General features: G+C 33.1%; 2 non-coding genes across 2 annotated transcripts; both read left to right on the top strand.

Moving 5' to 3' along the window:
- Nucleotides 1-8,715: 8,715 nt before the first annotated feature.
- On the top strand, nt 8,716-8,822 carry LOC128042120 (small nucleolar RNA R71). The gene has a single exon (XR_008197326.1). It is a non-coding gene; the product is annotated as a small nucleolar RNA R71 (small nucleolar RNA).
- A 15,115-nt stretch (nt 8,823-23,937) lies between these two features.
- On the top strand, nt 23,938-24,044 carry LOC128042079 (small nucleolar RNA R71). Its single transcript, XR_008197287.1, has one exon. It is a non-coding gene; the product is annotated as a small nucleolar RNA R71 (small nucleolar RNA).
- Nucleotides 24,045-24,558: the final 514 nt, after the last annotated feature.

The raw sequence follows: 24,558 nt of genomic DNA on the forward strand, positions 1-24,558 counted from the left end.
GAAGATATGTGAATTTAGTTTTGGAGAAAATTTACAGATCTTAATTTGGAGTTCTGTAGCTCCAGGTAAAAATAATTTATTGACTCTGACTCGAATAGACAACTTTGAATATACATGTGAGTGAATAGTGAAAATGTATTTAATGTTGTTTAAGTGTATTATACACATTAAGGATGTGGAATGGAAAGGAGGAGGAGGAAAATTGGAAGAACATATGAATGATTTGTGTATAATAGGCCAAGTTGTGGCTGGATTACGTCACATTATATTTATAAAATTATGCATTGAGATGGTAAATGTCTAGATGGAAATATGCTTGTGATCATAAAAGATTGGTAAGGTTTAAAGTTTGTAATCTTTATTAAAATGGTTTATCATGTGGTTAGTCTTCAAAAAGACTAGCTTGGGACTATGGTTGAGTGTAATGTTTATATCTTGTGAGATATGTATAGGAAACAGGAGTGGAAAGGAAACCAAATACTAGGTTCATGCTTCAAGTGTAAAATGATGCAAAAAGGGGACGTTAAGTTAAACGATAAATATGTATTAGTATTGAACTTAATGAAATTGAATTGTACGTGAATTGAATGGAAATTGCAAATGATATGATTTGAATTAAATGAATTATTGTGGTATTGAAATGTATATTGGATTGAGAAATTGAATTGAATCGTGAACATGAGAATCGTGAATTAAATATAGTATTTTGCATGAGTATGTATTGGGTCTCAGAAGCCCTACTTGTTACAAATATAGTATTTTGAAGTTATAACGTGAAGATTTATAAAAGAATGTTAAAAATTTGAAGAGTTTAAATTTGAATGAAATTTTATAACTTGGTTTAAAGTGTTTATAAGTGTATGTGTTATGGTAATGCCTCGTACCCTATTCCGGCGTCGAATACGGGTAAGGGGTGTTAAATGTGACATTGCAAGATTCAGTCATAACGTTTAGACTGAATTTGGGGTGTTACATTTAGTGGTATCAGAGTTACGGTTTAGTCGGTTCTCAGACCAAATGTAGCATATGTGAGTCCAGTTATACATGCCATGTTATGACTCGTGATGGTGTGATATCTCTGGGCTCTAACGAAATTGTTTTGTTAAGACAGAGATGATTTTCAATCGAGCTATTTTCGATAATGCTGAAAATGATATTGAAATAAATGAAATATGCTCGCGTTATGTTGGAATTTAGAAAGGTAAGAATAAAAATTCGTGATATGTATGTGTTCATGTATGAAAGGAGATGATCATAAGTTGAAAAAAGAAGATGAAAAAAAAGAAATGAAAGTTTATGTTTTGATAAGCTCATCCAAGTATGTTGGTGATTATATGATGCTATGTGCTCAACATATTTGATTAAGTGAATATGGTAAGCGAATTTACTTAAATATATGGAATGTGTGTTTATGTACATCTGCTTGAATAAGTGAAATCAGTATGTTCATATGATAGAATCTTATATTTAATTGTTAAATTAGAGGAATATGATGTTTTGTTTTATGCCTTTATTATTCAACCATGAAATAGTATGAAAACTGAATTAGAAGATTAAATTGAGTAGAACGCAAGAATGAGTACTTTCGTTCAGTGATATGTGATGAATTAACGAAAAAGACCATGGTTGGATCATGACAACATGTGATATGTGATTTCCGTATAAGACCATATTCGGGATATGGCATCGGTGTGATATGTGCTACTGTGTAAGACCATACCTGGGCTATGGCATCAATATGTAAATATGTGTAAGACCATAGTTGGACTATGGCATAGAGAAAACGAAGTACTCAATTCTGTAAGACGTTCTACGAAGTACTCAATTCTGTAAGACGTTCTCTAATTGAATAAATGTCGATCAGTAAAATGGAAGCTAAGTATTGGAATTTAATTAGATATTACTATTGAGCTCGAGTAAGTAAATTCATTGTGTGAAATTGTGGGTGACAGAAAATATTCATAATAAGTAGATGTGTTAAATTGCTTGGAATGAACTACGTGGTTATGATGGTATTACATTGATGATGAATGCAAAGTCATATATATGTATCTATGAGAGCAAGTTAAAAGCTTTATGACCTCACCATCTCCCCCTTATCAGTATTGTTTTATGACGAAAATTATCTTGATGAGACATATATGATTTTCAACTGAGTTAATTCTGATAGTATAGAAGTAAACACTTCAATGTTTGAGTGAAAATGTATTAATTATGAGTTGAAACTCATAAAGGTATGGATCAAAGAGTATAACATTTTGTTATTGATAACTGTTATAATTATATGAGCACATGAGTTATGATATTTGGATTATGATGCTATATAGAAATTTCAATTGTGAATTAGTGATCTGAGTTGGCATATGAATTATGTGTTGAGAACAAAAGTGATTAAAAGAAAATGTTTATTAAATGCTTTGAGAAAATGAAGTTAGTAATGAATTGGCTATTTCTGATAGTATGTGTTATGCACATTTATGTGTAAGATAAATTTGAGGCTTTACTACACTCACCCCCATATCACTAAAATGTTACAATGAAATTTGTAAGATTTTGGTTGAATAAGCTTACGAGTGTAGTGTTACAGAAGTTTGTGTACGGAAGATTAATAATGTGGTCGGAAAAGTGAATGAATTAGCAAATGAAGACAATATAAAAAGAGAGATATTGGATAGTTCTGAAAACTACTCAGATTATGCAAAGTTACTGTCACAAAAGAAGTTAAATCCAATTAAATGATTTATTCAGGTATGTTATTTAAAGAAAGAATTAACCGGAAGTTTTTCTGGATCGATTTCTGTTAGTAAAGAGATAATGTGAAAATTCTGATGACAGAATTAGACAATTGAGTAATGTTTGTATTGTATTAATAGCTGAGTATAGTAGCTATAATGGGGTAATTACTATGATTCCTTTTAGACATTCTGTGTGTACAATTATCCTTAGAGGTATATGTGACTGTTTAGTTTCAAAAAGAATTCTTATCATATGAGAACTTTAGCTAAACATATTAATAGATGAAAGAATTATTGGTTTGTTTGGGTTATGTTTGACATTAGAATTATTGGTTTGTTTGGGTTATGTTTGACATTGTCATGTCTTTTTCTGGTATTTAATCCCTTGTGTGAATATGAAAATCGACGATAAAGTCTGAGTGAGGCTAATATTTTGTTTCTACTGGTTATTATTCTATTGAATATACGTGAAGATTATATTGCTTTTGTTACTTTGGATTCCATTAATTACGAGTGACATTGATCTTTCTAGACATTTTTTTTATCATCGGAATGGATATCATTCTATATGGATTGTAATTTTTCGATACTTTGTGTAGCTTCAGATGCCGAAATATCGCTATCCTAATTTTCTTATGAATCTATGTGATTATCTATAAAAGATATGAAAGTCCAAAATTATGTGTGAATTTGAAATGTACTGTGTGGAAGAAAATCATTAATCTACTATCTGGTAAGATTTTCGAGGACGAAAATCCCTAAAAGGGAGAGAGTTGTAACAGCCCAAATTTGGGGCTAGTCGGAATAGTGGTTTTCGGACCACAAATTCGACGAGAAAAAAAAATTATTTTCATTTTATTTTTATGGTCTACAATTTCACAAAATGATTTCATGAAAATTTCGTTCGAAATTTTTTACGTTTGGGCACTTAATTTAGTCAAAAGAACTAAATAGTAAAAAGTTCAAAAGTTGAGTTCTATATGTTAAAGGTGTTCAATTGTTATGAAATTTTAAATTGGAGGTATTTATATGGTAATTAGACCATTGGTTAAGTTGGTGGACAAAAATTGGTATGGTTAGGCATGTTTCCAAAGTTTTCCATGAAGGGCATTTTGGTCATTTAGTTATTAAAATGAAGTAAAAACGAAATTAAAAGCCAATTTTTGTCCATCTTCAACCCCTAGGCCGAAAATTGCATGGAGAAACCATGGCTAAGGTTTTTAAGCTTCCAAGCTCGATTGTAAGTCCGTTCTATCCCAATTTTTAATGATTTTTACGTTTTTAAAATCCTCGTAACAAGATTTACCTATTTTTACCTTTATTTTGAACTAGGGTTTGTGTTTAAAAATTTACCCATTAATGATATGCATGTATTTTGATGTTTTATGGAAGAATATGAATGTTTGGAGTGTGATAAACGATTTGTACGAAGTAATTTTCGATGAAAATGCCTAAAAGGATTAATTTGTAAAACTTATAAAATACGTCACAAGTGTGTGGATAAGTGAGTATTGTGGACTACAATAGTTATGAAAATGGTTCAACTAGGCCTAAAATGCAAGGAAATTGAATAAAAAATATTTTACGAGCCTAGGGGCGAAATCGTAATTTTGTGAAACTTTAGGGGAAAAATGTAATTTTGCCAAAGTATGATTTTTGGACTGGAATGAATAGTGTGAAGTTTATATAAGTTAAATGTATTGTTATAAATTAATAAAGACGAGAAATTGAAATTAATCGATAAAAGAAAAGTGAGAAAAGTGAAAAATTCGAATGAACCTTTGGAATAAAAGGGATATGAATGAAGTGATGAAATGATCACATGTGTGGCACGGATTGTTTGTAGGCCACTATGTAAAAGTGAAAGTGATGGTCACGTGTGTAGTATTATGTGCAGGCTACTACGTGTACTTAGGAATGATAGGTTGCATGTGTAGTACTATGTGTAGGCTATTATGCGCCTTTGGATAGTTTCGATCACGTGTGTAGTACTATGTGCAGCTACTACGTGTATCGGATGGTAATGGTCACATGTGCAGTACTATGTGCAGGCTACTATGTGAACCAAACATCATTGATTAGTAAGGTGGTTGCTATGTGCTGATTCCACCGGACATCATTGATTAATAAGGTGGTTGCTATGTGCTGAATCCATCAAGTATCTATTATTATTCTGAAGTGTTCATCAGGAAATTGACTAAGTGTAATTGAATAATGAATACAGGTGTGGAATTGAATTGAATATAGACTTAGAAATGGAAAAGTGAATTTTGAATTGAATTGTGATTGAAAGTGAAAAAGTGAAATTATGAAAGAGTACATTTAGCAATAAAATAGTTTAGACAACAATAGTTATGTGAGTTTGAAAAATCACCAAAAATGGTGGAGATTTAATTAGAGGCTGAATAATGTAAGAAATTGAAGTTAAATGGGTTTATTTTTACATAAAAGAAACAAAGAAAGCAAAAGAGTTATATATTTTGAGATATTTGAAGTTTAGTTAGACAGAGTCGAATAAGTTCTAATCCCTATACTAAATTTGAAAAATTGTAAAAATTGTACAAAAATAATTATGGGATAAAATTTATATGTTTAGAATTTCCAGTTAATCTATTTACAATAAAAACAAACAGAAACAATATAAGAATTCTGTACAATGAGATAATTAATTTTTAGTGAGGAGAGGTCAGAACTGTCGAGCAATGAAACAGGGTAAATTTAAAGAATAAACTATACTATTTAGCTAAACCAAAAATTCTGAAAATTTTATGGTAAGAAGATATGTGAATTTAGTTTTGGAGAAAATTTACAGATCTTAATTTGGAGTTCTGTAGCTCCAAGTAAAAATAATTTAGTGACTCTGACTCGAATAGACAACTTTGAATATACATGTGAGTGAATAGTGAAAATGTAGTTAATGTTGTTTAAGTGTGTTATACACATTAAGGATGTGGAATGGAAAGGAGGAGGAGGAAAATTGGAAGAACATATGAATGGTTTTTGTATAATTGGCCAAGTTGTGGCTGGATTACGCCACATTAAATTTATAAAATTATGCATTGAGATGGTAAATGTCTAGATGAAAATATGCTTGTGATCATAAAAGGGTGGTAAGGTTTAAAGTATGTAATCTTTATTAAAATGGTTTATCATGTGGTTAGTCTTCAAAAAGACTAGCTTGGGACTATGGTTGAGTGTAATGTTTATATCTTGTGTGATATGCATAGGAAACGGGAGTGAAAAGGAAACAAAATACGAGGTTCATGCTTCAAGTGTAAAATGATGCAAAAAGGGGATGTTAAGTTAAACAATAAAAATGTATTAGTATTGAACTTAATGAAATTGAATTGTACGTGAATTGAATGGAAATTGCAAATGATATGATTTGAATTAAATGACTTATTGTGGTATTGAAATGTATATTGGATTGAGAAATTGAATTGAATCGTGAACATGAGAATCGTGAATTAAATGAAATGGAAATGAAGTATTGAATTGCATGAGTATGTATTGGGTCTCAGAAGCCATATTTGTTACAAATATAGTATTTTGAAGTTATAACGTGAAGATTTTTAAAAGCATGTTAAAAATTTGAAGAGTTTAAATTTGAATGAAATTTTATAACTCGGTTTAACATGTTTATAAGTGTATGTGTTATGGTAATGCCTCGTACCCTATTTCGGCGTCGAATACGGGTAAGGGGTGTTACAATGTGACATCGCCAGATTCGGTCATAACATTTAGACCAGATTTGGGGTGTTACAAGGTATATGATTCCATCATCCACCCATTTGATAATCTCCTTTTTGACAACTTCATTCATAGTGCGATTCAGTCTTCTCTACTACTCGATATATTTGTCATGACAATCCTCTAGTAATATTTTGCACATGCAAGTTACTGGACTGATTCTTTTGATATCCGCGATCATTCATCCCAATGTTCTCTTAAATTTCTTCAAAACTCTCAATAATTGAGCTTCTTCATATAATGTTAATGCCACAAAAATAATTATTGGCAATGTGTTATTGTCTCCCAAGTAAGCATACTTCAGATGTGCTGGCAAAGGCTTCAATTCAAACATAGAAGGATCTTCTATGGATGGCCAAAGAGGTTTAAGGGAATGGTCTGATAAATTTAATGACTTGAAACTTCTCCTCGCTTCATTCTCGATTTGCTTAACGTCCATCACTTTACCAAGCTCTTCAATCATTTCTATTTCAATTAACTTAATTAGGTTTGCATTATCATTACATTTATTGTGATAAAAATCTGCAATTTCTACCTGATCTATTGTGTCAACAATCTCCACAGCATGACATTCTTCATCTGTATCTATACACTTCATAGCATCGAAAACAATAAAATTTATCTACTGATCATTAACTCTCATAGTTAATTCACCTTTTTGAACATCAATTAATGGTCTGCAGTTGCTAGAAAAGATCTCCCAAGTATGATTGATACCTCTCTATCAGCCTCACACTCCAGAATAATAAAATCTGTTGGAAAAATAAATTTGTCAGCTCTTGCCAACATGTCTTCTCTTTTACCTTCTTGACGTGCATTTGAATGATCAGCTAGTCTCAAAATAATAGTTGTAGGTGTAGGTTTTTCCTTCCCTATTCCCATCTTCTTGAAAATAGACATAGGCATTAAATTTATACTCGCACCTAAATCGCATAATGCTTTGCCAACATAATGGGTTCTAATAGAGCAATGTATAGTAAAACTCCCTAGATCTTTCAATTTTGGTGGAAATTTGTTTCTCAGCATTATTATGCATCCTTTAGTGAGAGCAACAATTCCGAATTCTCCCAACATTATCTTATTTGATAAGATATCTTTCATGAATTTCAAATAGTTAGACATTTTTTCCAATGCTTCCACTAGTGGCATGTTGATATGTAATTACTTTAGGCATCCAAGAATTTATTGAATAGAAAATCTTGCACAGATTTTTGAGAACACTGATGAAAAGATGGCAGTGGCCTTCTTTTATTTATTAAGGTTGTTTTGTTGTGGCATTTTTATTAGAAATGCAAGGTGAATCTACTTTAACATTTTTCTGGCTACACTTTTCCTTTGTAGTCTGCTCCACTACTGGTTCTGAGTTCTTCTTATTTGTGATATGTAATTACTTTAACACTTTCTTTAATAGTGGTGTCATTCATAACTCTTGATAGCTGCATACCACTTCTGAATGTAATAGCTTTACATTGTTCCTTTCCTTGAAATCACAAATTTTTTGTATCACTCAACAGTGCTCCTTGTAGTATTGAGCTTAATACTTTGGCAATTTGCCCCACTTGATTCTCTAAAGCTCTTAAAGATGCAGCTTGACCTTGGATGATAGCATCATTCTTAGCCATGTATTCCTTCAATACATTTTCCACTGATGAAGAGCTCGAAGTTGAATTTTGCTAAACATTTTACCGTGGCATGAGTTGATTATATCCATGTGGTGCACCAACAACATTCTGTTGAATATCATTGCTAGAATTTTACCCCCTGAGTTACTCCAATTGAAGTCGGGATGTTGTTTCCACCCCAGATTATATGTGTTGGAATATGGACTGTTGTTGCTACAATTAAAATTTTCCATATAATAAACTAAGTCTAGATTCGATGTGCATTCATAGGAAACATGATCTTTTTCGTAGTAAACACACGCTAGCTTAGCTACTTTTATTTCCTGCACTACAGCTGGTCTTTTTAGTGTTTTAATCATATTAGTTGAATATGATACCTTAGCTCTTTGGGAAGTGATCACATCAAGTTCCATTGCTCTAGAAACTCTTCTGCCAATCCCTACTCTGGTAGTGGGTATTGATAGTCATTGTTTGCTATCCTTTCGAGAATGCCATATTCTTCATTATATGATTTATTGAGCAAAGTCCCATTGGAAGATGCATCAACCACCATCCTTTTATATGCATTTAATCCATTGTAATACATTTCCATTTGTGTCCAATGTTAGAAACCATGCATCGAGAATTTTCTAATTATCTCATTGAATCACTCCGATGCTTCATATAATGTTTCGTCCTTAGATTGCCGAAAGGACGTGATATCGTTCCTCAGTTTGGCATTCATGTTCAGAGGATTATATCTCAGTAAAAACCTTTGATAAAGTTCATTGCAAGATCCCATAGTACATGACCGCAATGAATTTAACCATGCTCTGGCACGATCTCGTAATGAATTATGGAATAACTTCAGTTTCAGGGCATCTTCGAAAACACCAAGCTATCTAAATGAATCACAGACTTCTAAAAAGACTCGTAAGTGCAACCTTCCATCCTCAGTAGGCAATCCACTAAATTGCCCTACTGTTTGTAACATTTGAAACATCACCGGCTTTAACTCCAAATACTGAGCCTGAATATGCAGCCTAACGATTCCTGGATTCAAATCATCTAATATTGGCACTACATGTTCTCTGATGTGTCTATCTCTATCATCTATTATTTGAGGAATATCAGCATTCCTTCCTTCCTGATGTAATGACTATTTTCTAACCTGATTAGTTCTAATTCTTTCCATTTCTCGCAATTCTTTTCACCTGATTCTCAAGGTTCTCTCAATTTCTGGATCAAAAGAATACTCTTTAGTTACTGAAATATCTTTACTCATGCACCAACAAAAATACTAAAAAACAAAAAAATCGAAAAACTAATTAAGCTGAACTAATAAAATTAAAGAGATAATGACACACCAAATATTTCACCAAAATTGTCGAACCCCAGCAGTGGCGCCAAAAACATGTCGCGTGGGAATGTGTAATGCGAATGTGCAAGTATACACATCGAATCAAGTAATAAAGTGATGAGTGAGTATCATTTCCATAGGGACCGAAATTGACTAAAATAATTGGTTATGCTATTACTATGAAATTGACTAATTAAATTATGCAAAAGAAATAGGTGATTAATTGATAAAGAGATGTAATGAAAGATTAATAAAATCAATTATGACAAAAAATATGTTAGGGAATTTAAAATGTTGTGGCAATGCTCAAAGAATAAGTGGGAAAGAGTTTGCAATGTTGAATGATAAAGGTTGGAATTACGCGGGCTTATTTTTATAACATAATAATGCCATTGCAAAATCTTCACCATTCTACTGCTTAGGGAATCACTGCTACAGTCTGCTTCTTTTGAAAGCAAAACTTTGAGCTATCATTCTAAGTTTTTGTATGTCTACAGAACTAAAGAATGATATCTAGATTTTGTCTACAGAACTAAAGAATGATATCTAGATTTTTATCCCTTTCCCTATACAGGTTGTAACTTCTGTGTCTATAGTGCGACAACTATTCTTTCGAATACTTGTTTGTATCAACTGATTAGAATCCAATCTAATTAATCCTTTTAGAGTTAAATCAACTATATTAACATTCCACACAATCATCTATGTTTAGAGCTTGCATGCATGCATTAAAAATAATCACAAATTGAATGAAATAGTATCGTACGCAAAATCAAACCATGGGAATTATAGTTAATAAAAATTCACCCAGAATAATTCGAACCCAAAAAAAACTAGCTCATGGGTTGAATAGTCGAATCCGTAGTAGAACCATTCAACATTATTTCACGAATCACAAGTTCAAATCAAAAAATAAAGGCAGAATATAGGAAGCTTTCGCTACTCCAGCTTTCACTCTAATAATGAGATTTGATGCAAAATCTAGGGCATATTTCTCTTCCCCTTTCTTTCATTTGTAATTCCTCTACTCTATAAATTTTTACCTTTTCCACTCTTTCTCTAAGATTTTTCAAGAGAATCTGATGTAGTGAGATAAAAACCAATTTTCTCCCTCATTGTGGGGAAGGCCCTCCTGCTCAGCAGACACCTTTTGCTTCCTCTTTTTCAGGGTGGTTTATATGGTACAAGTATAGTTGGATAAGAGTGATGTGGACTGAGTGCTATGTCATCTTCCTGGAATTGCCATGGTATTCGCATTGGTAATCTAACCAATATTTTGTCATGACAATATTTCACTTCCTTTATTTTCCTACTCTCTTTCTCTTCTCTTCTTTATCTTACACCTGCTGCCAACCACAAACAACACCTTTCTTCCCCAATAATAGAAGTAATAAATCCTAATGTATAGCAGAATACAAGTTTTGTTATGCAATGTTCTAAAACTTTCTAAAAATGCAAAAATATTAATTCAATCTAGAGGCTTAAAATATAACTCTTTTCAAGAGTTATCACACCCCCAAACATGAATTATTGCTTGCCCTAAAGCAAAATGTGTATGAGTATGCATGAATGCTTCAATATTTTCCAAAACACACAATTACATTTGCACTGTTGAACCATATAAAGTATATTTAATACCTCCATTTTAAGCAAACTTCAAAAAAAAATTTGTTCGAATTTTATAGGCTAGTTTAGTGAATGAAGTGTAGAAAATGTTTCTTAAAAATAGGAGTTCCTAAATAATTATGCAATCCTGACTATAGCATACCTCTCCTAATGTATTTAGAATATCTTTCCTCTAAACTCAATTTCATTATTCTCAACTATCTAGTGATTTCAGAATTTTAATCACAAATATTATTTTCTATAGGGAATTCATCTTGTCACATGGTGTCTTTACTTGACAATCTCAGTAGGGCATTCACTAGATTACCAGGTAGTATATCATGCCACAATTTGAATATATTTCACTCATAAAGCTAAGGCTCTTAAATAAAGAGATGGATGGAGCAAACAACTACCTCCTTAGATAGTCAGCCTATTACTACAGTGCAATGTCCCTAAATTATTAATAATACAACCATTTTTTTCTCTTTTTTTACTACTCACTCTTATTTGAACTCGTTTTTCTGATCAATAATACGATGGAGCAAACAAAGCATTACTGACCTACTCAACATTTTCAAATATTGGAGTGTAAAACTATTGCTAAGGTATTCCTTATCATTTATAACAAAATTATTGAATTGAGGTTCAAGAAATTTTAAATGCATTACAAGAATCCTACTACAGACGTAATTGCATTGATATTTAAGTTGTTCTACTTTTAGGAATCAATTTTCAAACAACTATCCTAAGCTAAAGATGTTGAATCAACTTCTACAATTTTCTAAATTAGTTGAAGAGTTATTATCCTCATCGAACATCACCGATATCAATATACTCAGCATAGTCTGACATTTATTCGACGTTTGTATGTAATGGAAAAATGAATGACAAAATGCATGAATATTAAAACATTTATCTACGGTATACTATATGTACAACACAACGCCCCCTAAACTTAAGGGATGCATTTGTCCTCAATGCATAAACAACGAAACGTGTCAAAATGCAAACAAAACAACTGAAAATTATAAAAATGCAATGACAACTAAATATGAATGTGTGAAACATATAGTATAAAATGAAAGAAGAAAACAAAAACTTGGAAAGAATTGGGGTTACTCTATTTGGGTTGGGTGGATTTCTTGGCAGCGCGTTTGTATCGCTGCTACCTTTCTAATTCAATAGTATCAACTTGAACGAATTTTCTAGTAGCTCTCTTGTAGCGCTTCTATTTTAGCTGGTTAATAGGCACCCCTTCTTCGTCATCAATGTCTAACTTCGTGGGATCATCAATCAGTTGATGAACTACACGTTCTTATTTAGTCATAGGTGCATTGGTCATTGTAATGGTAGTGCCTGCAAGTGTAGTAGCTTGAGTCACGTCATCCTCATCCTTATTAGATTCAACATGAACAGATTCAATTTTCTCCACTTCTCCTTCTTGTTCAGTGGTTTGCTTTTTCTGAAGTAGGCTCTTCGCCATTGTCATCATCTTCCTCTAGCTCGAACAATAATTCTGTAGGAAAAATAAGGAATGGAGACATGGGTCTGGTAAAGTTCTTCAAAAGATATTTCTTCAGGGCCTTATCTCTTCACTGGATATACCTCTAAAAGATAGCCATTTCCTCTTAAGCGCGGCCAAAATCAGTGGCCAACCTTTGTTGGTGTTTCTTTAGTATTCAAAATTGTTGCTACAACATCTCAAGTGCGTCATTCACTTTCTGCTCAAAATTACTATGAGATGTTGATGGAGCAGTATCAGTATGCAGAGGTGATGATGATGTAGATGTGGAGCCCAGAAGCCTTTGCATTTCCTCTCTAGAAAATCTTAGGGCGAGTTGCTTTGTGATGGCTCCTTTGTTGGGGATTATGTCTTCATTCGTTTGAATAAGAACCTTCACTCCCTGACAAAGTTTTGTAATGAAGGATGGAAAACTTAAAGTACCGATATTCTTCTAAGAGCAGCAGTGGACTTCTATAAAAATAATGCTTCCAACATTGATCTTTCTATCCGTCATAATTGAGTGCATTAATAACATGCGTTCTTTTGAAATAGTTGAGTTATGAGTAGAAGGGATAAGGCGAGTTTTAAGGAAATGATACCAGACTTTATAGTAAAGCTTCAATACATGGTCAATGGTATAACAATCATTTCTAGAAATCATCCGCTTCGTCCCTCGACACATAAATCTATCAGTACTTTCTGGAGTCCTTCGGTGTTTATAAACTTAACAAATTGGGCGTGTTCATTTAGGCCGTCAGATAATCCATATTGTGCATTAATGGAGTCTCCATCGAACAACATTGATACATCACACACATATATAAAATCATTATCTGGAGAGGTGAGATAAACATAAAACTCTATCACTACCTTGGTGAGAACATCGTCAGCTTGGAGATAGAAGAATTGCCATCCATGTTTCTCTACTACATAAAAGGTAGCTTTAGAGTAACCCATAAATGGAGCATCTTAAAAAAGGAAACTTTTTCCAGACAAAGTGGCCACTTTATTATGTTCTGGGTATATTTCTTTCCGCGATTTGCTAAAAAATGTTCCTGGAGGCATAGGTGTGGAAAAGGATGGTGCTTGGCAAGCCATTGTATTGACAATAGTGAGTGGAAAAATAAAAAAGGTGAGACCTTTACAGCTTGAATGGAGTAAAAATAGAGAAAGTTGAAGAAGATGAAACAGAAAAGAAGTTAAAAAAGGAGTGAAACGACTAGGGTAAACGTGAGAGAAAATATAGCGATGACGTGGTGACTAAGATTAACCCGAGAGTGTGCCCTAACATTGAAAAAAGAAAAATTAAGCAAGAAAAGAAAATTAGCATAAAAATTAGAAAATTAAAATTAACTAATGTAGTGAATGGGCTAATGTCTACTACCGTGGGCCATAATGTACCTGTAACAAAAGAAAATAACAGGTAAATAAACTTTTTGAAGAAACAAAACAAATAATTAAAAACAATGAAAAGGAAAAAAATGGGATAAGAAAGAAATATTAAGCAATTTGAAAAATGATGGAACTTTTATCAAGATTTATAGAGGCTCCACAATAGTGCTTTAATTGTTGGCCATTGACTTTGAAATTGTAACCAGTATTGCTGTCTTTAACTTCTACAGCTCCATTAGTCCAGACCAACAAGATTTCAATTTGCCAAGAAATAATCTAAGTCTGGAATTGAATAACAAGTCCTATTGTCCAAGTGCAAATTGTCGTGGCAAAATTTTGTTGTCATGCCATCGCTTAATCCTTTCTTTGTATAGCTTGGCATTCTGATAAGCTTGTGCTTGAAATTCTTCCATCTCATTCAACTTCAATAGACGGTGGGTACTAGTAGCACTCCAATCCATACTCAATTTCTTAATTTCCCAATATGTCTTATGCTCAAGCTCAATGGCCAAATGATAGGGATTCCCATAAACAAGCTTGAAGGGAGACATCCCCAATGGTGTCTTCAATGCAATGCGATATGCCCATAAATCTTCATCCAATCTAGCTGACCAATCTTTTCGATTGGGATTGACTACCTTCTCCAGAATTTTTTAATCTCTCTATTAGAGACTTACGCCTGCCCATTTTTCTAGGGATGGTATACCATGGCAGTTTTATGTTTAACTCCATACCTCTTCAGAGAATTACCAACTAATTTGCAATGAAAATGTGAACCCTCATCACTAATTAGAGCATGAGGAGTACCAAACCTGGTAAAAATATTCGTATGGAGAAATTTCAGTACTGATTTGGCATCATTTGTTGGTAAAACAACAACCTCAACCTACTTGAAGACATAATCAATAGCCAAAAGTATGTATGCGTTGCCCCAAGGTGGGAATGGTCCCATAAAATGAATTCCTCAAACATCAAATAGTTCCACTTCTAAAATAGTTTGCAAGTGCATCTCAGATCTCCTCGATAGATTTCCAATTCATTCACAGTAATAGCAAACTTGGCAGAATTCATGAGTATCTTGAAACATGGCTGGCCAATAAAAACCTGATTGGAGAACTTTAGTCGTAGTTCTCATGCCCCTAAAATGATATCAAGATGGTGCTAGATGATAATGAAATAAAATACTTTGCATCTCATCATCTAGAACACAATCTGAATTATCTGGTTTGCACAGTGTTTCAATAAAAATGGCTCATCTCAATAATACTATTGTTAACAAATTTTTTTCATCTTTGATTGCGAGGTTAGGTGGCAGCAGCCCACTAACAAAAAAATTTACAATATCAACATACCATTGTAATGCCATGGCAATTAACAATTGCTTATTTGGAAAATCATCTTGAATGCGCTAAATATGACCATATTAATTTCCTACTTCAATTCGAGACAAGTGATTAGCCACTTAATTTTCTGTGCCTTTCCTATATCTAAATTCCATATCAAATTCCTACAATAACAATATCCATCGAATCAACCTAGGCTTGCGTCTTTCTTCGTTATCAAGTAGTTAATAACAGAGTGCTCCATATAAATTGTAACTTTGGTGCCTAATAAATAAGCTTTGAATTTGTCGAAGGCAAATACCACAGCTAACAACTCATTCAAAGTGGTGGTATAATTTAGCTGTGAATCAGTCAACATATAGCTTGCGTAGTAGATAGCGTGAAATACATTGTTCATTCTCTTCCCCTACGATAAATTTACTGGCATCGCATATAAGTTCGAAAGATAGATTCCAATTTGGTGCTATGACTACTAGTGCTGTGACTAGCCGTTTTTTCAACACTTGAAATGCTTGTAAGCACTGATCATCAAAATTGAAAGATTTGTTTTGTACTAACAATGTACACAATAGTTTCAATATTTTTTAAAAATCTTTGATGAATCATCTATAGAATCCTACATGGCTAAGAAAACTACAAATATCTTTAACTGTGGAGGGTGAAGGAAATTTCTCAATAAATTCAATTTTTGCTTTGTCGACGATAATCCCTTGCTGTGAAATTTTATGTCCCACAATAATACCTTCACAGACCATGAAATTGCATTTCTCCCAATTGAAAACGAGGTTGGTTTCTTCATACCAATAAAGAACAAACTATAAATTTTTTAAACAAGCTTCAAAACAATTTCCAAACATCGAGAAGTCTTCCATAAAAACTTCTAAAAATTTCTCTACCATATCCGAAAATACTACCATCATACAACGCTAAAATGTTGCAAGGGTATTGCATAGTCCAAATGGTATTTTTCGAAACATAAAAGTTCCATAAGGTCATGTGAAGTGGTCTTCTCCTGATCAGTAAGAGCTATGGCAATCTGGTTATACCCCGATTAACCATTTATAAAATAATAGAAGGCTTTCCCTGCTAATCTATCTAACATCTGATCGATTAATAGAAGAGGAAAATGGTCATTCCTTGTTGCTTTGTTAAGCTTCCGATAGTTGATACAAACCTTCCATCCCGTGACAGTAATAGTAGGAATGAGTTTGTTATTATCATTGCTTACCAGGGTGACACCCACTCTTTTAGGTACATAACGAACAAGGTTCACCAAAGAACTATCCAAATTTGGGTATATGATTCCAACATCTAGCCATTTGATAATCTCCTTTTTGACTACCTCCTTCAAAATGAGATTCAGTCTTCTCTACTATTCAATAGATTTTCCATGCCAATCCTCCAATAATATTTTGTGCATGCAGGTTGCTAGAGTGATTATTTTGATATCCGCGATCGTCCATCTTAATGCTTTCTTAGATTTTTTTTAAAACTCTCAATAACTGAGCTTCTTGATCTAACGTCAATGCCACAAAAATAATTACGAGTAATGTGTTATTGTCTCCCAAGTAAGCATATTTCAGATGTGTAGGCAAAGGCTTCAATTCCAACATAGGAGGATCTTCTATGGATGGCTGAGGAGGTTTAATAGAATAGTCTGATATATTTAATGATTTGAAACTTCTCCTTACTCCATTCTCGATTTGCTTAACATCCATTAATTCACCAAGCTCTTCAATCATTTATGCTTCAAACAACTCAGTTAGATATGCATCAACATTACATTTATTGTGATAAAAATCTAAAATTCCTTCCTGAACTATTGTGTCAACAATCTCCGCAGCGTGACTTTCTTCATTTGTATCTGCACACTTCATAGCATCAAAAACAGTAAAAGTAATCTACTAATAATTAACTTTCATAGTTAATTCACATTTCTAAACATCAATTAATGTTCTGCCAGTTGCTAGAAAAGGTCTCCCAACTATGAGTGGTACCTTTTTATCAACCTCACACTCCAGAATAATAAAATCTGCTTGAAAAATAAATTTTTCAACTCTTACCAACTCGTCTTCTATTTTACCTTTTGGATGTGTATTTGAATGATCAACTAGTTGCAAACTGACAGTTGTAAGTCTTGCCTTCCTTATTCCCAGCTTCTTGAAAATAGACATAGGCATTAAATTTATACTCGCACCTAAATCGCATAGTACTTTTCCAACATAATGGGTTCTGATAGAGCAAGGTATAGTAAAACTTCTTAGATCCTTTAGTTTTGGTCGTAATTTGTTTCTTAGCATTCCTGTGCATCCTTTAGTGACTGCAATAGTTTCGAATTATTCAAACCTTCTCTTCTTTGATAAGATATCATTCATGAAATTCAAATAGTTAGGCATTTTTTCCAATGCTTCCACCAACGGTATGTTTGTAACAGCCCGTTTTACAATGGTGTCGAAAATAGTGGTTTTCGAGCCACCAAATTCAACGAGTAAGTTCATAAATATTATTATTTAATATTTATGAGTTAATTGTGACTTTTTAAAGGTTTTTGATTTGACTATTTATGTTATATAAGCGATTTATTAAGTTCAAGTGGTAAGACCTTAAGGTCAAGTGATTTTTGAAAATGAGGTATCGGGACCTCATTTTTATAAATCAAGTCGTAAATATTTTTACAAATATTTACGGTGTGTTATTAAGGTGGTATTAAAGTTTCATTGAAAAATTTTAACGTTTTGATAGTTAATTAATTAAAAAGACTAAATCGTAAAAATTTTAAAATTTGATCACTATTTGATTAGAGTGATTAAACGACTTATTGAATAAAGGAAAAGGTGGACATTAAATAGGTGAATTTTGATATTATAACAAAGGTTAAATTAGTAATTTATTTATTAAAAGAAAATTAAAACAAATAAAAGATGGCATCATCTTCTTTACCTTTGATTCCACCGAAATTTTTTGAAGAAGGAAGCCATAGCTAGGGTTTAACATTTGGCCAACTTTGCCTTGGTGATTTAGTGAGCAAACTTTACCCGTTTTTAATAATTTTTATGTTTTTGAAATAAATACAACTAGGTCTAGCTAGCCCATACCTTCGATTTTGAAACTGTTAAAGATTTTGAATGTTGCCATTACTGAATTTAGAGACTTTTTATGTTAAATGATGAATTTGAAATATTAGTTGGTATTTAAAAGTATTTTGTTAAGTTATATTTGATGAATTTATCGATTAGGGATTAAATTGTTAAAATAATAAAATACAAGGATTTATTGTGAAATTGTTGCATAAATGGGCTGATTTTTAGGTAAAATGGTTAAATTGCATGTTTTAGGCTCGGGACTAAATTGAATAAAAGTAAAACTTTAGGGGTAATTTTGTAAAATGTCAAAATGAATAAATTTCATAAAATACATTGTTTACTGTCTAAATTAATAAATTGAATGAAATTATTAATTTAGATCAAGACCGGATGGAAAATCAAAGAGAATAGAAAATTACAAAAATGCCCCTATACTTTGACGTTTCTGCAATTTAGCTACGTAAGTTCGTACATTTAGATAACATTTTAAATTATGTTTTAAATATTACCATTTTATAATATCAAATTATGTCTCGACGAAAAAAATCCAACGACGTATCGACGATCATCGACCACTGAAAAGGGATAGCTTCGACTATTGAATATGAAAAGGGATGGTGACGAGCATCGAATATGAAAAGGAATAGCTTCGGCTATCGATTATGAAAAGGGATGGTGACGACCATCAACTATGGAAAGGGATGGTGACGACCATCGATTAATGAAAAGGGATAGCTTCGACTATCGATTATGAAAAGGGATGGTGACGACCATCAACTATGGAAAGGGATGGTGACGACCATCGATTAATGAAAAGGGATAGCTTCGACTATCGATTATGAAAAGGGATGGTGACGACCATCAACTATGGAAAGGGATGGTGACGACCATCGATTAATGAAAAGGGATGGTTTCGACCATCGAATATGAAAAGGGATGGTTACAACCATCATTTAGCACACTTTCTGTGAGCTCTGGTATTCTTATTGACTTCACTATGACAAATATGGAAAGGTATGATGTACCAATGATCAAAGTATGAATATTCATGTTTATGAAACGTATGATATAAGTGATGCTATGTTACGTACCATATGCTACCATGTGGTGATATTGCTAAGTTATGTGTTTAATTGCTAGCTTGTGGCTATGGTAAATGTTGTGTTTATGTCTTATGTGTATGCAAATAAGACGGTAAGTGTTCAATAAGAACTAAGACATGTTTATTTGGAACTCAATGGAATGGTGATACATAGAAAAACATGATATGTTGTGATGGATGATAAATCTAATTGAACCATACTCAAGTATAATGTTTATCCATGTCAAATTCATATGAATCATGTTTAAATGAACTAACATGTGTTGTTGATGAGCTAGGGCTTATGCCAAGCTTGTGGATATGATTGATGTTTATGATTATGCTTGTACTATGCATACAAAACGGTTTAGAAAAGGGAATGGAATGGTAAGTATGTAATTGGATGTATTATATGTGAGCAAATTGCTTACTCCATTAATGAATACACCTACGTCATAGAGAAATACACTAAATTGAGAGTTAATAATCTTGTTTATGCTTATGATAAGCATTGGGAACAAAATGGAAAGTAAGTAAATAGAAAGATATATAATCTTATAAAAGGTTGATGATTATATATATTATGTCTCACGAAATCCTATCATGTTATGAATGGTCAATAAATATGCAACATTGATAAACTTACTCATTTGTGAGTTGATGATCATATCGATTTATGAATCTTAGAGTATTGGCATAGATTTATGTTTATTTTATAAAGTTTTTTATTAAAATGGAATATTATGCTTAAATTTTATACGAGCTTACTAAGCATTCATTGCTTACATAGTTTCTCTTTTACTTTACAAATTATCAGAAGCTCGATCGGGTTAGAAGCTAGTGGAAGTTCCATCACACTATCCATCGGCTATATCGATAGATTTTAATGATTTTGAGTCATGGTTATAGTGGCATGTATAGGTGTGTTGTGTTTTATGAAGTGGTCATTATATATATGACTTGTAAATTTGGGACTTTGATTGATGAATATGTTGGCATGTTGGCATGTAAATGTGATGTTATAATTGTTGACATTTTGGCGCTTAAATGGTGAATGATGGAATGGTAAGTTAAATGCATGCTATGAAATGTTGTTTTGATATGCTTGAAGGGTTTCATTGAGATATGGTTTGATATGGAAATAGGAAGTGAGTATTGAGTATGATTGATATGTGAACATTGTGGTAAATGTTAGTAGAGAATTAATTCCAATGGTTGGTTGATTTATGGCTAAACTTAGCAAATGTATGATCAAGTTAGATTATTATGATTGAGGTGCCTTTTAGGCATATTGGTTGTATGATTAAATACTATGATGATCTAGCTTAAATATGCATGTGTTAGGTACAATTTGGATGCATGAAATAGGTGCATTTGGCTTGTATAAGTGAACAAGTTTTGGGTGAGAAAAATGGCTTGAAAATGGCCTATTTTTTTCCACACAGGCGTGTGTCTCAGTCGTGTGTCACACGCGGCTATACGACGTGATCGTGTGTTTCTTGTAGGTTTCAAACGGTTAGAAGTCAGACAGTTACACGGCCTAGCAAACGACCTGGCACACAGGTGTATAAGGCCATATCGAAGGGTACACGACCTGGCACATGGGCGTGTGGCTTGGCCATGTGACCCAAGTCAGAGGGTTACATGGACACGGACACGGGCTAGGACACGACCATGTGTCCCTACTTCATGTGAGCCATACGGCCTGGCCACACGACCCTATAAGCCTTGCATGTTTGAAACTTTTAATTTTTTCTAAAAAATTCTATATATTTATGATTTAGTCATGAATTGTTTCTAATGTGTTTTTATGGTGTCGAGGGCTCGTATAAGGGGCAGTATGTATGTTATTGATTGGTTTTGTTATGATTGATGATGTGAAGTATATGATTTAAAATTTTTGATAGTTGAAATGTAAACTCCGATAATGTTCTATAACCCTATTTCGGTGACGGATATGGGTTAAGGGGGTTACAATGTTGATATGTAATTGCTTCAAGACATCCAAGAATTTCTTAAATTGAAAACCTTTCTTAGATTTTTGGAAACACTGAAGAAAAGATGACGATGGCCTTCCTTTCAGTTGTTGAGGTTGTTTTGCCGTGGCAATTTTATTGGCAATGCAAGGTGAATCTGCTTCAATATTTTTCTGGTTGCTCTTTTCCTTTGTAGCCTACTCCACTACTGGTTCTAAGTGTTGGAACTCCGGCACCCCTACGGCGCAGCGAAAAATTAAAACATTCGGCAATCCTAACCATGGATCCATGTGTGGGGAACGAATCGGGGTGAAATAGAGGTTTTGAAATTACTAAATCCTTATTCTGAGTAGACATCAACGCCTTAGCAACGAGTAATCTGATCTACTATCGAACCAAGCCACAATCTATCGTGACTCCGGCCTCTACGTAATCCACCCAGTTGACAATGAAAAAAGGAATCCCCAAAACTATTTTGGAAAAAAAACTTTGCTTTGAAGACTGCTAGACCCCAAGCAAAGAAAAAACTAGATTTTTATATATATTTTTAGGGTTTCTGGAAATTAAATAAATATAACTATGTTTTAAAACGAAAATTATAATTATATTAATTGTAATAATGATTTCGGTAAAATATATATTTATTTGAATTTATATACTAACCAAATTCATGTTCTCATTATGCGTACAACAACCTCGTACATAATGTGTTCGATATTTGATTATCCAATTAAATTAATTCTATAACTAATTTAATTCAAGCGACAACCAAACATAATACCAACTATGTTTTATTCCATTCATTTCCACTATAGGGTGTGACCCTGTAGGTTCTTGTAGCGTTAGCAGTAATACTAGAACGATTCCAATGTTACAAACAATGAATGGCACCTAGCAATACATCATTGCTACCTAAGTCACAAGAAATCATGATTCGACACAACCTTTTTATGATTGACCTTTCATGCAATAATCCTTAAGTCCTTTATCTCTGAATTGGACACAAGTCATGGAATAGTCACACTTGCATAGTCCATTCCATGCTCTTTGATATCTTAAGTAGACTATGATATGCAAATAAGTATGACATCTCATATCAGCTTATTTCAGCATGGCCATGCATTTCTAGTCTCACTCAATCAAGTGGTCTAAGATATTACTCCCATTATGTAAGAGGGACTTATCCTATATCGGTCAACCATATCCTTCTACATATATCGTGGTATATCCAACATTAGTCTTTATAGAACAACCAGCTACGGTGTACGTTTGACTGTATGAAAATATAGAACTCACGATGTTGGGATTATGATGATCTCAAGTCTAAGGATCATATACATATTAATCACTATGAGTAATGTTGTGACAATTACATAATAATCCAAGAAACATACTCATAACGGGTCAGTCAAATATGTTGTTCTCTAACACACATATTCATGCATCGATTTTGACATTCCATATCAATGACAACTCTTTATCATCAATCAACTACATGTTAGTCTTAATGCATTATTTTTGTCCTATCCAACAATAATACTTGACTAAGGACCTTTTAAGAATAATCATATTACTCTCAGGACATTATTATAAAACAGTTTATTTATACACACAGAAAAGAAACTGAAATAATAGTGGTAACGTCTTATATTAATAAACATGATAAATCAAGTATGTTATTACAACCATCTCATGATTGATCTTTGGGCATAGTCTAACACTAAGTTCTTCCTATTTGTGAAATTTGAACTACTTTCTTTAATAGTGGTGTCATTAATAACTCCTGATAGTTGTGTACCACTTCTAAGCATAATAGCTTTACACTATTCCTTTCCTTGAGATCACAAATTTTTGGTATCACCCGGTAGTGCTTCTTGCGATCTTGAGGTTAATGCTTTGGCAATTGTCCCCCACTTGATTCTCTAAAGCTTATAATGATGCTACTTGACTTTGGATGATAGCATCATTCTTATACATGTATTCCTTCAATAGATCTTCCATTAATGAAGAACTCAAAGCTGAATTTTGCTGAACATTTTTCCATGGGATTAGTTGATTGTATCCAGATGGTGCACCAACAACATACAGTCAAATAGCATTGCTAGAATTTCCCCCTTGGTTACTCCAACTGAGGTTGGGATGTTGCTTCCACTGGATTATATGTTTTGGAATATGGATCTTTGCAGCAAACACACGCTAACTCAGCTACTTTTCTTTCCTGCACTACAGCTAGTCTTTTCGATGTTTTAATCATATTCGTTAAAGATGATACCTGAGCTATTAGGGAAGCGATCGCATCAAGTTCTATTGCTTCAGAAACTCTACTATCAGTCCCTACTATGGTAGTGGGGGATTGATATTCATTGTTTGTTATCCTCTCTAGAATTTCATTTCCTTCATTATATGGTTTATCGAACAAAGTCCCATTGGCAAATACGTTAACCACCCCCCTTGTATGTGCATTTAATCCATTGTAATACATTTCTATTTGAGTCTAATGTTGGAAACCATGCATCGGGCATTTTGTAATTAACTCCTTGAACCACTTTGATGCTTTATATAATGTTTCATTCTCTGATTCTCAAAAGGACGTGATATCATTGCTCAGTTTGGCATTCATGTTCGGAGGATTATATCTTAGCAGAAACCTTTAACAAAGTTCATTCTAGGATGCCACAGTACCTGATAACAATGCATTTAACCATGCTCTGGCATGCTCTTGCAATGAGTTAGGGAATAGCTTTAGTTTTAAGGCATATTCAGGAACACCCTACTATCTGAATGAATCACAGACTTCCAAAAAGAGTCTTAAGTGCCACATTGGATCCTCTATAGGCAATCCACTAAATTGTCCTACTGTTTCTAACATTTGTAACATCACTGGCTTTAACTCAAAATGTTAAGCCTAAATATGCGGCCTAACAATTCTTGGATTCAAATAATCTAATATAGGCAATATTTGTTCTCTAATAGGTCTATCTCTATCATCTATTATTCGAGGAATATCAGCATTCCTTCCTTCTTAATGTAATAGATCGCAAGGAGTCTTGCTGAGCGATATAGAAAATCAAAGGAGTTTGCGTAAGGAACATTGCAAGGTAGTTACATTATGAAGTGTTAAGATT

This window comes from Gossypium raimondii, chromosome 6, assembly GCF_025698545.1.
Source record: "Gossypium raimondii isolate GPD5lz chromosome 6, ASM2569854v1, whole genome shotgun sequence".
NCBI lineage: Eukaryota > Viridiplantae > Streptophyta > Magnoliopsida > Malvales > Malvaceae > Gossypium > Gossypium raimondii.